Raw genomic sequence first — 11,377 nt, forward strand, 5'->3', positions numbered from 1 at the left:
ATTTACCAATACATATGCTCTAAAGGTCAAGTCAAGATTTGAAACCTGCCAACCGATGGGTCAATATTGTGTTTTATAACAGATGAAGTGATGGCATATCTAGTAAAGTTAACCACATAACCCAACCAACCATTTTCTTGCTACAACTAACTGATTCCGAAGATCCATTTTTAGAGTTCGAAAGCCTATTTTGACCCGTTAGTTAACCCAAACAATGAACTTGAGTGGCAATGCACACAAAGAATAACTTTACCTTTTGCTGTGCATGACACTTCGTACAAGTGTATACAAGATAATCAATAATGAATACATAATCAATAATATATAATCAGAACATGCATACATACATACATCTGTTTTTTTTTTTTTAAAAGTAGTTCACTACAGCATGATTGCTTTTTATTATAAACTTGAATGGCTATCATTTCAAATCCAGAAAACTGATTTGGGCTCGATTCAAGCCGACCGGTGTCACTGCAGTAGTCATAGAATAGAGTAAGTACGGAAGTTCTTTGTTGCGTCAAACCACAGGTTCAACCTCTGTTCCCTATTACCCTGCATATACCAAACAAACTTGCGATTAGTTTATGCACAGCTATTCAGAATCATTTTATCATGAAATAAGGATACCTGAACAAATGTCTCGCTCGACCAATAGTTTCCCTTGACGCATTATGCAAGGTTCGCTCGGTCCAACAACTCAAGCAAATGTTTTCTATGTTTTTTAGGGGGAAGATGGGTGCATCTCTCCACAGGGCATACAAGACACAGGTCATTGGCGGAAGCCCGCCAAATTTAACATATAAAGTTTTTTTATATGTTAAATATGGCGAGCTGCCGCCAATAACCTGTGTCTTGTATGCCCTGTGGAGAGATGCACCCATGTTCCCCCTAAAATGCAAAGAAAACATTTGCTTGAGTTGTTGGATAGATTACACAGGCTCAGTTTTTGCATCACAGCCTCAAACACTTTCAGTTCAGATAGATTACACAGGCTCAGTTTTTGCATCACAGCCTCAAAACACTTTTAGTTCAGACAGATTAAGAACACAAGGTCAGCTTATGCATCATAGACTCAACACTTTTAGTTCAGACAGATTAAGAACACAAGCTCAGCTTTCGCATCACAGCCTCAAACACTTTCAGTTCAGACAGATTAAGAACATTTGGACGGAAGATGTATAACCTTGTAAAGGCTAAAAGGGTTTGTGTTTTCTTGTTCCTTAACAGTTGTACATTGTGCATTAAGTGTTTTTTCAACACCTTGTTCAATTACCATCTTGTCCTTCACATATGTTTATTAAGAACACAAGCTCAGCTTTCGCATCACAGCCTCAAACACTTTCAGTTCAGACAGATTAAGAACACAAAATCCGGAGTACACAACAAGAGTAATTTGCCACGAAACTTAAACAACCTTTAAAGCATGAAGTACACGTGTTTTAAGCACAAGAAACAAATATGTAACCTGACAGAGTCAGCTTATGCATCATAGCCTCAAACACTTTCAGTTCAGACATATTAAGAACACAAGCTCCGTTAGTTCTCGCAAAGTCAACCATGATAAAAAGAAATCAAGTATTAGTAAAGATTTGATATTAGTTATAACCAGTACACTATTAACTTAAAATAAATTTAATATAAATGACATTTTGTCAAGTTGCAAATATAAAAACCTTTATTCTAAAAAAAAAAAGAAAAGAAAATTGATGAATGATGATAAACTTTACTTTACCTCTGCTTGAGTGAGCATGAGACCACTAAGTGACGGAACATTCTGCATATGAAGCCCCCATCGATTCGAATGAAGCAGCGTTCAGCGTCACTAAAGCCGATTCCGAGACTCTCCAAGCAGATACACTTTCTCCGGCAGCCAGAAGATCGGAGTGAGCTTGTTCTGTAAAAATAGTGATCGTGACAGTCGTTAACCAAAGGTATAACTAATTAAATTCAGATCCTAAAAAAAGGTTTCCTTGCGAGTTGCGAGTGACATACCTGAACTGTTCTTGAATCTGACATGGGATGGTGAGACCGCATCTATGGTCAAGCCTGAACTGTTCTTCGACCTTTTAAAAGGAAGACCTTTAACACTGGGTTGCTAAGATAGCTCGTTGGAATGATGACCTGTCATAGCTTGGGTGTTACGTAAACCGTCCATTTGACTTCACACGGATCACCATATGCTTTCTTTCTCAATGCTCACACATCTCACAAAACAACATCACATCTCACAAAAAGGGATGCCAAAAGCAGGGAAGTACAATCAACAGGAAAAAGCAACACTTTACTTTTGTGTGAAAGACAGCTTGCTTGCTGCAGTCTGTATAATATATCAACACTCTTCCATACACTGTTTGAAAGACAGCATGCTTGAAAGACAGCATGCTTGCTTCAGTCTCTATAAATAATTCAGAGATATCTACACTCTACTCACACTTTACAAACTCTCAACTACACTCAACTGGAAGACTCAGACATGTAATTGAGAGATGAACACAACTACGGGTAAAGCCATGGCTGCAACACACGGTTGCAAAGTGAGAACTATGCAACCTGGATATTGCCCCGCCAAGATGCTACTCGGATCTTCTATGTACCCTCAAAATACAATCATCATCACAGTCTATTGTGTTATGTAACCCCGCTTTAAAGCATGATGTACAAGAGTAATTTTCCACTAAACTTAAACAACCTTTAAAGCATGATGTACAGCTGTTTTAAGCACAAGAAACACATATGTAACCTCACAGGCTCAGCTTATGCATCATAGCCTTAACAGTTTCAGTTCAGACATATTAAGAACAAAGCTCAGCTTATGCATCATAGAGTCGACAGGCTCAGCTTATGCATCATAGAGTCGACAGGCTCAGCTTATGCATCATAGAGTCGACAGGCTCAGCTTATGCATCATAGCCTCACAGGCTCAACTTATGCATCATAGCCTCACAGGCTCAGCTACAACACTTATCATCCCCAAAAATGACCTAAATATCATAATTATCACAAAACCATGACACTTATCAGTCCCAAAAATGAAGGAAAAGATCAAAATATAACAGAACACAGTAAAATCAAAACTACAAAAACAATTTATCCTTTCACTATGTCATATCTGAAATTAACCTAACTATCATCACCAAAAATACAAATTCAAATATCACAAAACTTTCAACCTAATTTGAAATAACCGCATCTACTAACAAATCCACATCAAGATTAAAGATAAATCAACATTTAGAACCTAACCTGAGTCGATTCATCACAAAACACATGCGAAAATCCTTCGTAAACCTCAGATTTCGTCCTTCGAACATCCGTCAAGCTCTTCCTATCACTTTAATAAACATATATCAAAGACAAGATGGTAATTGAACAAGGTGTTGAAAAAACACTTATAATGCACAATGTACAACTGTTAAGGCACAAGAAAACACAAAACCATTTACCCTTTACACGGATCTACATCTGCCGTCCATTTTTTTAACTTTATCACACGGATCTAGATCTGGACCGTCCATTTCACTTCACAGTCTATTATGCGTCATAGCCTCACAGGCTCAGCTTATGCATCATAGCCTCACAGGCTCAGCTTATGCATCATAGAACACTTGGGAAACATCCAAGTGATATATCGTATAGTACTTTATAGAGACTGCAGCAAGCAAGCTGTCTTTCAGACATGTACTTTTAGATCTGTGAATCTGTCATAATACTTTTACAACTGGAAGACTCAGACATGTAATTGAGAGATGAACACAACTACGGGTAAAGCCATGGCTGCAACACACGGTTGCAAAGTGAGAACTATGCAACCTGGATATTGCCCCGCCAAGATGCTACTCGGATCTTCTATGTACCCTCAAAATACAATCATCATCACAGTCTATTGTGTTATGTAACCCCGCTTTAAAGCATGATGTACAAGAGTAATTTTCCACTAAACTTAAACAACCTTTAAAGCATGATGTACAGCTGTTTTAAGCACAAGAAACACATATGTAACCTCACAGGCTCAGCTTATGCATCATAGCCTTAACAGTTTCAGTTCAGACATATTAAGAACACAAGCTCAGCTTATGCATCATAGAGTCGACAGGCTCAGCTTATGCATCATAGCCTCACAGGCTCAGCTTATGCATCATACCCTCACAGGCTCAGCTTATGCATCATAGAACACTTGGGAAACATCCAAGCCATCTAGGTCGTATAACTTAGGACCTTAGTCCGACAACCATCAAACTCTGCCATCTGTCCGGCCCTTAGAAACACCTTTGTCTTACTAATCTGCATGTGACATATAAACAAACAAGTAAACATAAAAAAAATTAAAAAGGTAAATCCTAACTAAAACATCGGATGTAGGAAATAACCGCATCTACTAACAAATCCACATCAAACGGATCCCTTGTTCAAATCTGTGGATCCCTTGCCAGATAAAGCTTGTGATACATCTCATGAAACCCTAGATCTGCTCATCGAGCATCCCACAGAACAAACTAAAATCAAAAATACATAACAATCTATCTTTTCACTATTCCATATCTAAATGACCTAAATATCATAATTATCACACAACCATGACACTTATCAGTCCCAAAAATGAAGGAAAAGATCAAAATATAACAGAATAAAGTAGAATCAAAACTACAAAAACAATTTATCCTTTCACTATGTCATATCTGAAATTAACCTAACTATCATCACCAAAAATACAAATTCAAATATCACAAAACTTTCAACCTAATTTGAAATAACCGCATCTATCTACTAACAAATCCACATCAAGATTAAAGATAAATCAACATTTAGAACCTAACCTGAGTCGATTCATCACAAAACACATGCGAAAATCCTTCGTAAACCTCAGATTTTCACAAAACCATGACACTTATCAGTCCCAAAAATGAAGGAAAAGATCAAAATATAACAGAATAAAGTAAAATCAAAACTACAAAAACAATTTATCCTTTCACTATGTCATATCTAAAATTAACCTAACTATCATCACCAAAAATACAAATTCAAATATCACAAAACTTTCAACATAATTTGAAATAACCGCATCTATCTACTAACAAATCCACATCAAGATTAAAGATAAATCAACATTTAGAACCTAACCTGAGTCGATTCATCACAAAACACATGCGAAAATCCTTCGTAAACCTCAGATTTTCACAAAACCATGACACTTATCAGTCCCAAAAATGAAGGAAAAGATCAAAATATAACAGAATAAAGTAAAATCAAAACTACATAAACAATTTATCCTTTCACTATGTCATATCTGAAATTAACCTAACTATCATCACCAAAAATACAAATTCAAATATCACAAAACTTTCAACCTAATTTGAAATAACCGCATCTATCTACTAACAAATCCACATCAAGATTAAAGATAAATCAACATTTAGAACCTAACCTGAGTCGATTCATCACAAAACACATGCGAAAATCCTTCGTAAACCCCAGATTTCGTCGTTCGAACATCCGTCAACCGCTTCACCAGAAAAGTAAGAATCACAAAAGAACATGGTAAGATATATAACACTCATTGCAACTTATCAGAACATCAAACGGATCCCTTGTTCAAATCTGTGGATCCCTAGATCTTCTGCTCATCAAACGGATCTGGTGATAGATTCAAACGGATCTGGTGATAGATCTCATGAAACCCTAGATCGCCGAGAAGAGAGAGAGAAGAGAGAGATAAGATCTGATGTTGTTTTGTGAGATGTGTGAGCATTGAGAGAGAAAGCATATGGTGATCCGTGTGAAGTCAAATGGACGGTCCCGATGTTGATCCGTGTGAGAAAGTTAAACATTTGGACGGCAGATGGACGGCAGATGTATACCCTTGTAAAGGGTAAAAGGGTTTGTGTTTTCTTGTGCCTTAACAGTTGTACATTGTGCATTAAGTGTTTTTTCAACACCTTGTTCAATTACCATCTTGTCCTTCACATATGTTTATTAAAGTAGTATAGATATAGAGAAAGTATAATGTACTTCAAGGCTTAACCTACATTAACATACATGGCAAAAAATATAACGTGCGTTATTATCATAGAACGTGCGTGATTATGTGGTCCCATGCGTGATTATGTGGTCCCATGCGTGATTATACCCCTGATCCAACGGTTACCATTGTCTCCTACGTGACGTATGATAAGGCTTTTTGTATGTTAACCTTACTCTATATATATATATATATATATATATATATATATATATATATATATATATATATATATATATTATGTACAATAGGGCTTATCAAACGATACGTACGCGATCATTCCAGTTGTACGATCTGGTGCGAATTCAATCTTCGCATGTTATAAAAAGGCAAATGAAATCACATGGCTTGAAAATGCAATGAAATCGCATGTTTTGAAATCCCATGCAAATGAAATCGCATGTTAAAAAATGGCTAGCATGGGGGAATGTGAAAAATGGCATGGGGTGTGTAGATGGAAAGAATCAATGGCTTGAATGAAATTGCATGTTTTGAAATCTCATGCAAATGAAATCGCATGTGAAAAAATGGCTAGCATGGGGTAATGTGAAAAATGGCATGGGGTGTGTAGATGGACAAAATCGCATGTGGAAGATTGAATATCGCATGTGAAAAAATGGCTAGCATGGGGTAATGTGAAAAATGGCATGGGGTGTGTAGATGGACAAAATCGCATGTGGAAGATTAAATTCGCACCAGATCGTATGGCTGGGATAATCGCGTACGTATCGTACGATAAGCCCTATTGTACGTTAACTGGCCCCTCTCTCTCTCTCTCTCTCTCTATATATATATATATATATATATATATATATATATATATATATATATATATAATAAAAGAAACCTTGGGGGACACATGTCACCCCTTGGTTAAGCCACATAAGCTGACACTTGGCATAGCTCATATGCCAGGATTGTAATAGCTTCTTTTGTACGCTTCAATTACTCTCTCTCTCTCTCTCTCTCTCTCTCTCTCTTATTAATTATTCCTCTTCTACACGAAAACCCTAATCGCCTCTGAGGAGCTCAATCCCTCTTCCGGATCTGAGTGAACAATCGACGGTAATGTCCGAATCATTGATCTTCTTATTTTATGTTTGAGTTTGAATGGTTTTCCTCCAGTTTCAATTGTAGCCGCCTGTCCTTCGTCTGCACATCTTCGATCTTTCAATGTCGCTCCACAATTAGGGTTTCTTCTTCTTCAATGTCTCTGTTGATCCTCCATCTCTGTGTGTCCTTATTTTCATTTTAAAGGTTAGATTTCGACAATTAATCAATCATCATTCTTGATTTTCTAAGGTTTTCTGACTATTGTTCTCATTGTTTTGTATATCTTATAGTTTTCTATGGATTATTTGTATTGTTATCAATTCAATCTAAATAGGTATGTTATTCAATCTCATCTAAGTTGACTTTTCTTTTATTCAGTGGTCAAAACCTTTCGTGTGATGAATTTGTTCAGATCTGTGTTGAAGGATGTGCGAACAGAGATCTAGGGTTAGATCTGGCAAAACATTTGGATGATTTTGGATCTGTTATTGTGTTAGGAGATGCCATGTTGAGGCTGAACAGGTTGGCTTTTATTCTAACCCTAATTTCATTAATTTTTCATAAATTTTAATTGTTAAATTGTAGAAATTGTTTGTTCTTTGTTACCAATTAGGCTGAGTTTTGACAAGAAAAAATAAGAATTGAAACTGTAATTATTCGGTTGTGTATTTCTTAGTTAATATGTCTATCATTCATGGTTTGCTAATCCGTTGATCCAGTGATTGGAGCAATTGCAGCTGGGAATGTTGTTGTTTTGAAGCCCTCTGAACTTGCTCCGGCCATCTCATCATTGTTGGCAAAACTTTTAGGAAAATATCTGGACAATTCAGCAATAAAAGTTGTTGAAGGCGCTATTAATGAAACATCTGCCCTCCTGGAGCAAAAGTGGGACAAAATATTCTATACAGGTCTTCCTTTGTTTCTTAGCTTTTAACTATACACTTAAACCTTTTTGTTCTTTTTATATAGCCACTTACTAATCTGAGTTGATCTCAAAAGTTTTTAATCGTTCACAATTGCTACTTAAACCATAATTATATTTTAGGGAATGGGCGAGTGGCACGAATTGTCATGTTGCTGCTGCAAAGAATCTGACACCTGTAGTCTTAGAACTTGGAGGCAAATCTCCTGTTTTGGTCGATTCAAACATCGACTTAGTGGTAGGGAGCCTTCTTCTTTATGTGCAAAACTCTATGCGTATCAATTTTGATTAAGTTTTGCCCTAATTTTGAGTTTTAGTTACAATTGAAGGTACAGAGTTCCTGATGGGTGTGATGTGGATCGGGACGAGGAGACGTCTCGGATACAATGTATGTGATTTACTGTTTGTTTGGTGATTTAGTTTGTGTTGCATTTTGTCAATTGGTTAGCTGAAGATCTGTTTGAGATGGTTTACCTTTGGAATTAATTGTTTTCGAACTAATATTTGGGGATGCTACTAAGTTATTTGACCTATTTTTTATCATTCAATTAGTTTTAACACATGTAGGAGAGGCCAGGCAATAAGGACACAGCTATTGGATTGTTATGTGTTAGAAATGATTAATATATATTAGTAGTAATGTCTCTTAGGATTTAGGAACCCACTTCGACCGTACGTGACCTCTTTTAACCGGTACACAATAATTTATCAATTTTGACCCAAAATCATTACTTGTGTTATCGTTCCTGTCCATCTCTAAGAAGTCAAATGAAGCATATTAAAAATTAAATGGATTGAGAGTCACCCAAACTGTGTTTTTCAAGTTCACAACTTATACGGATCTATTTTCTAAATTAGATTATTATTGTAATAACATAGTTTCTATAATCTGCATTGAGTACATCAAATATTGGTAGGAAAAGAGCAGAAAGTGTCCATGCCAGACTTACTTGAGAGAGAGCCATTTTGACCGGCAGTCCGACACCCATTTTGACCCGTTACTTCATCCACCAATGAGGCCACGTTTAACAAATAATTATAGGTTTTGTTGACAAGATAAAATTACATATATTCTTGACCCACATCTAGGCTATCTTTATAGGTTTTTTGACAAGATAAGATTACATATATATTCTTGACATGGTTACTGTTTTTAGGATGGTGAACTAAAGAGGGAGGATTTGAAGGTAAAAACCAGTACCGAAAATCACAAAAAATACGTACCGGTACCGAAAATAACCGGTATGGTACGGACCAGTAATTGAAGGTAAAAACCAGTATCGAAAACGCTGAATGTCGATACCGAAAATCGAGTCGGGTCGGGAAAGTACCCGTACCGGTTCTGAACTGGTACCTGGTACCATTTGCTCATCCCCTCGAAAGGTGTCATCGGTAATATAGTAATATTTTCAAATTTCAATCAAAAGTGAACGTTTGTAAAAACTTTTTATATCCATATTTAGTTAGCGCATACAATATTTATTAAATTCAAGAAATATTTATCAAATTCAAGGAATGGGCAAAAAGTATATGAGGGTTGTTTTATCCATTTTAAATTTACCCCTCATACAACTATTTGACCTGGACATGCAGGAGAAGCAAAGTCTTTGAAGGTTGAAAAGATACACAAACCTAACTATGGTATCAGGTTTTTTTTTTCTAAATTCTAATACCAACTATTGGTTTAAAAAACATAGCCTTGGGAAAATTCACAACAAAAGTTTGTTATAACATGCTATGAACTGTTGTGTGTTAATTTTTATCAAGTTTTTTTTTTCATTAGATGGTGGTGACCACAATTGTAAAAAAAAAAGGAGCCAACAACTTCGAACAACTAGAAAATAGTTCCCCTGACGACCATCTCACTTTAACAACTGAGAACTACTAGAAAAAGTACAGCCTATAATCCCTATTTTTGTTTTTATTTTTTACGCACCACTTATCTTATAGAACTTCTTATATCTTCCATCATCTTTATTGTAGTGAATCATATTATTTCATACTTCTTTTCAGAATAAGAATAAGTATCATGCCTTTTAGTTATGACATGAAGGTACAGTGCATCATTTCTTATAATAGATGTCTTCACTGGAAGCTTGAGCCCTATGAAAATGCTACAGTTCTTCAAGAGTTTTTGAAATCTCATGTCAATTGTCACCCTCTTTTTTATATTCATCTTATTTTGCCATGTTTGTATCTTCTATTACGGGTTAGAATGTATCGTAGGAATAAGGATATGGATCTTGATAATTTAATGTACGTTAAAACTTATAATGGAGGTGAAGCATCTCACATTTGGCTTGAACTTGGCAGGTCTCAAGTTAAAGATGTAATTTGGACTCTCAACATATGTTTTTGTCAATTTTTTCCTCTCATCTTTGTTGTCACACCTCTTTTGTTTATATAAAAATCTTTCATGAATAAAGCCTTAAAGTCTAAACATTATTTATATGTCTCCATTTAATATATTTTACAAAATGACAACTTTCTCAATAAATTATAAAGCTCTTTTGTGTTTTAATTGGCTTTTGGTATTAAGTTAATTGATTCATATATAGATATGTATATTCAGTGACTTGCATGTACCTTTAATCTGCTTTCATCTTATATCCAGGTTTGTGGTAGTTGATATCTCTGCTGGCCATACACATATGGGAGACTTGAAATCATGGAAGGAAATGTTAGTGCAAAACCATACCATGCTTGAGGAATGTGAGGTATCCTGAAGGCTCCACCACTGATAAGTTTAGGCTCTCACTATCTGCACACCGAGTTTGCCTATCTGCACACTTAGGGTTTACATACGCTGCGTATTGACCAATACGCAGCGTATAGGGTTACATCCATACGCTGCGTATTGACCTCTACGTAGCGTATGTAAGTGGTAGGTACACAACCAGACAGTCAAACCTAGTACCATGTCAAATCAGTCTGACATACGCTGCGTAGAGACCTATACGCTGCGTATACTGCTAAAAATTTCAACCCTCATTTTTTAAATGTTCATAACTTTTTTATACGACATTATTTTTTCATAAAAATTTCACCGTAAAATCGAGCGTCTTTTTATCTTTAGTTTGAGTACTATATTGCTATATAAAATATGAAGACTAAAAAAACCCACTAAAATGTGTTGTATTTCTATGTTTTATAACATTTTTTTGTGATGGATTTTTGTACATATTTTTGTGCTAAATTTTTTGTGCTGAATTTTTTTGTCTTAAATTTTTTTCTCAATTTTTTGTGCTGGAATTTTTTGCTGAATTTTTTTGTGCTGTATTTTTTGTACTAATTTTTTTTTTGCTATATTTTTTTGTACTACATTTTTGTGTTATATTATTTTGTACTAGATTTTTTATGCTAGATTTTTTTGTACTAGATTT

At 35.6% G+C, this 11,377-nt stretch overlaps 2 long non-coding RNA genes across 4 annotated transcripts; one reads left to right on the forward strand and one right to left on the reverse strand.

The window, feature by feature from the left end:
* Window positions 1–377: 377 nt before the first annotated feature.
* Window positions 378–691, reverse strand: LOC118492328. The gene is made up of 2 exons (XR_004893215.1): window positions 631–691; window positions 378–555 (listed from the first exon to the last, which is right to left on the reverse strand). It is a non-coding gene; the product is annotated as an uncharacterized LOC118492328 (long non-coding RNA).
* A 6,286-nt stretch (window positions 692–6,977) lies between these two features.
* On the forward strand, window positions 6,978–9,180 carry LOC110938819. Of its 3 annotated transcripts, XR_004893216.1 has the most exons (8): window positions 6,978–7,084; window positions 7,145–7,276; window positions 7,363–7,406; window positions 7,485–7,594; window positions 7,792–7,980; window positions 8,118–8,232; window positions 8,312–8,382; window positions 9,152–9,180. It is a non-coding gene; the product is annotated as an uncharacterized LOC110938819 (long non-coding RNA). The 3 variants fall into 3 exon arrangements; XR_002591717.2 differs by having other exon boundaries at window positions 6,984–7,276; XR_002591718.2 differs by having other exon boundaries at window positions 6,984–7,276; window positions 8,324–8,382.
* Window positions 9,181–11,377: the final 2,197 nt, after the last annotated feature.

Source organism: Helianthus annuus, chromosome 5 (assembly GCF_002127325.2).
Source record: "Helianthus annuus cultivar XRQ/B chromosome 5, HanXRQr2.0-SUNRISE, whole genome shotgun sequence".
NCBI lineage: Eukaryota > Viridiplantae > Streptophyta > Magnoliopsida > Asterales > Asteraceae > Helianthus > Helianthus annuus.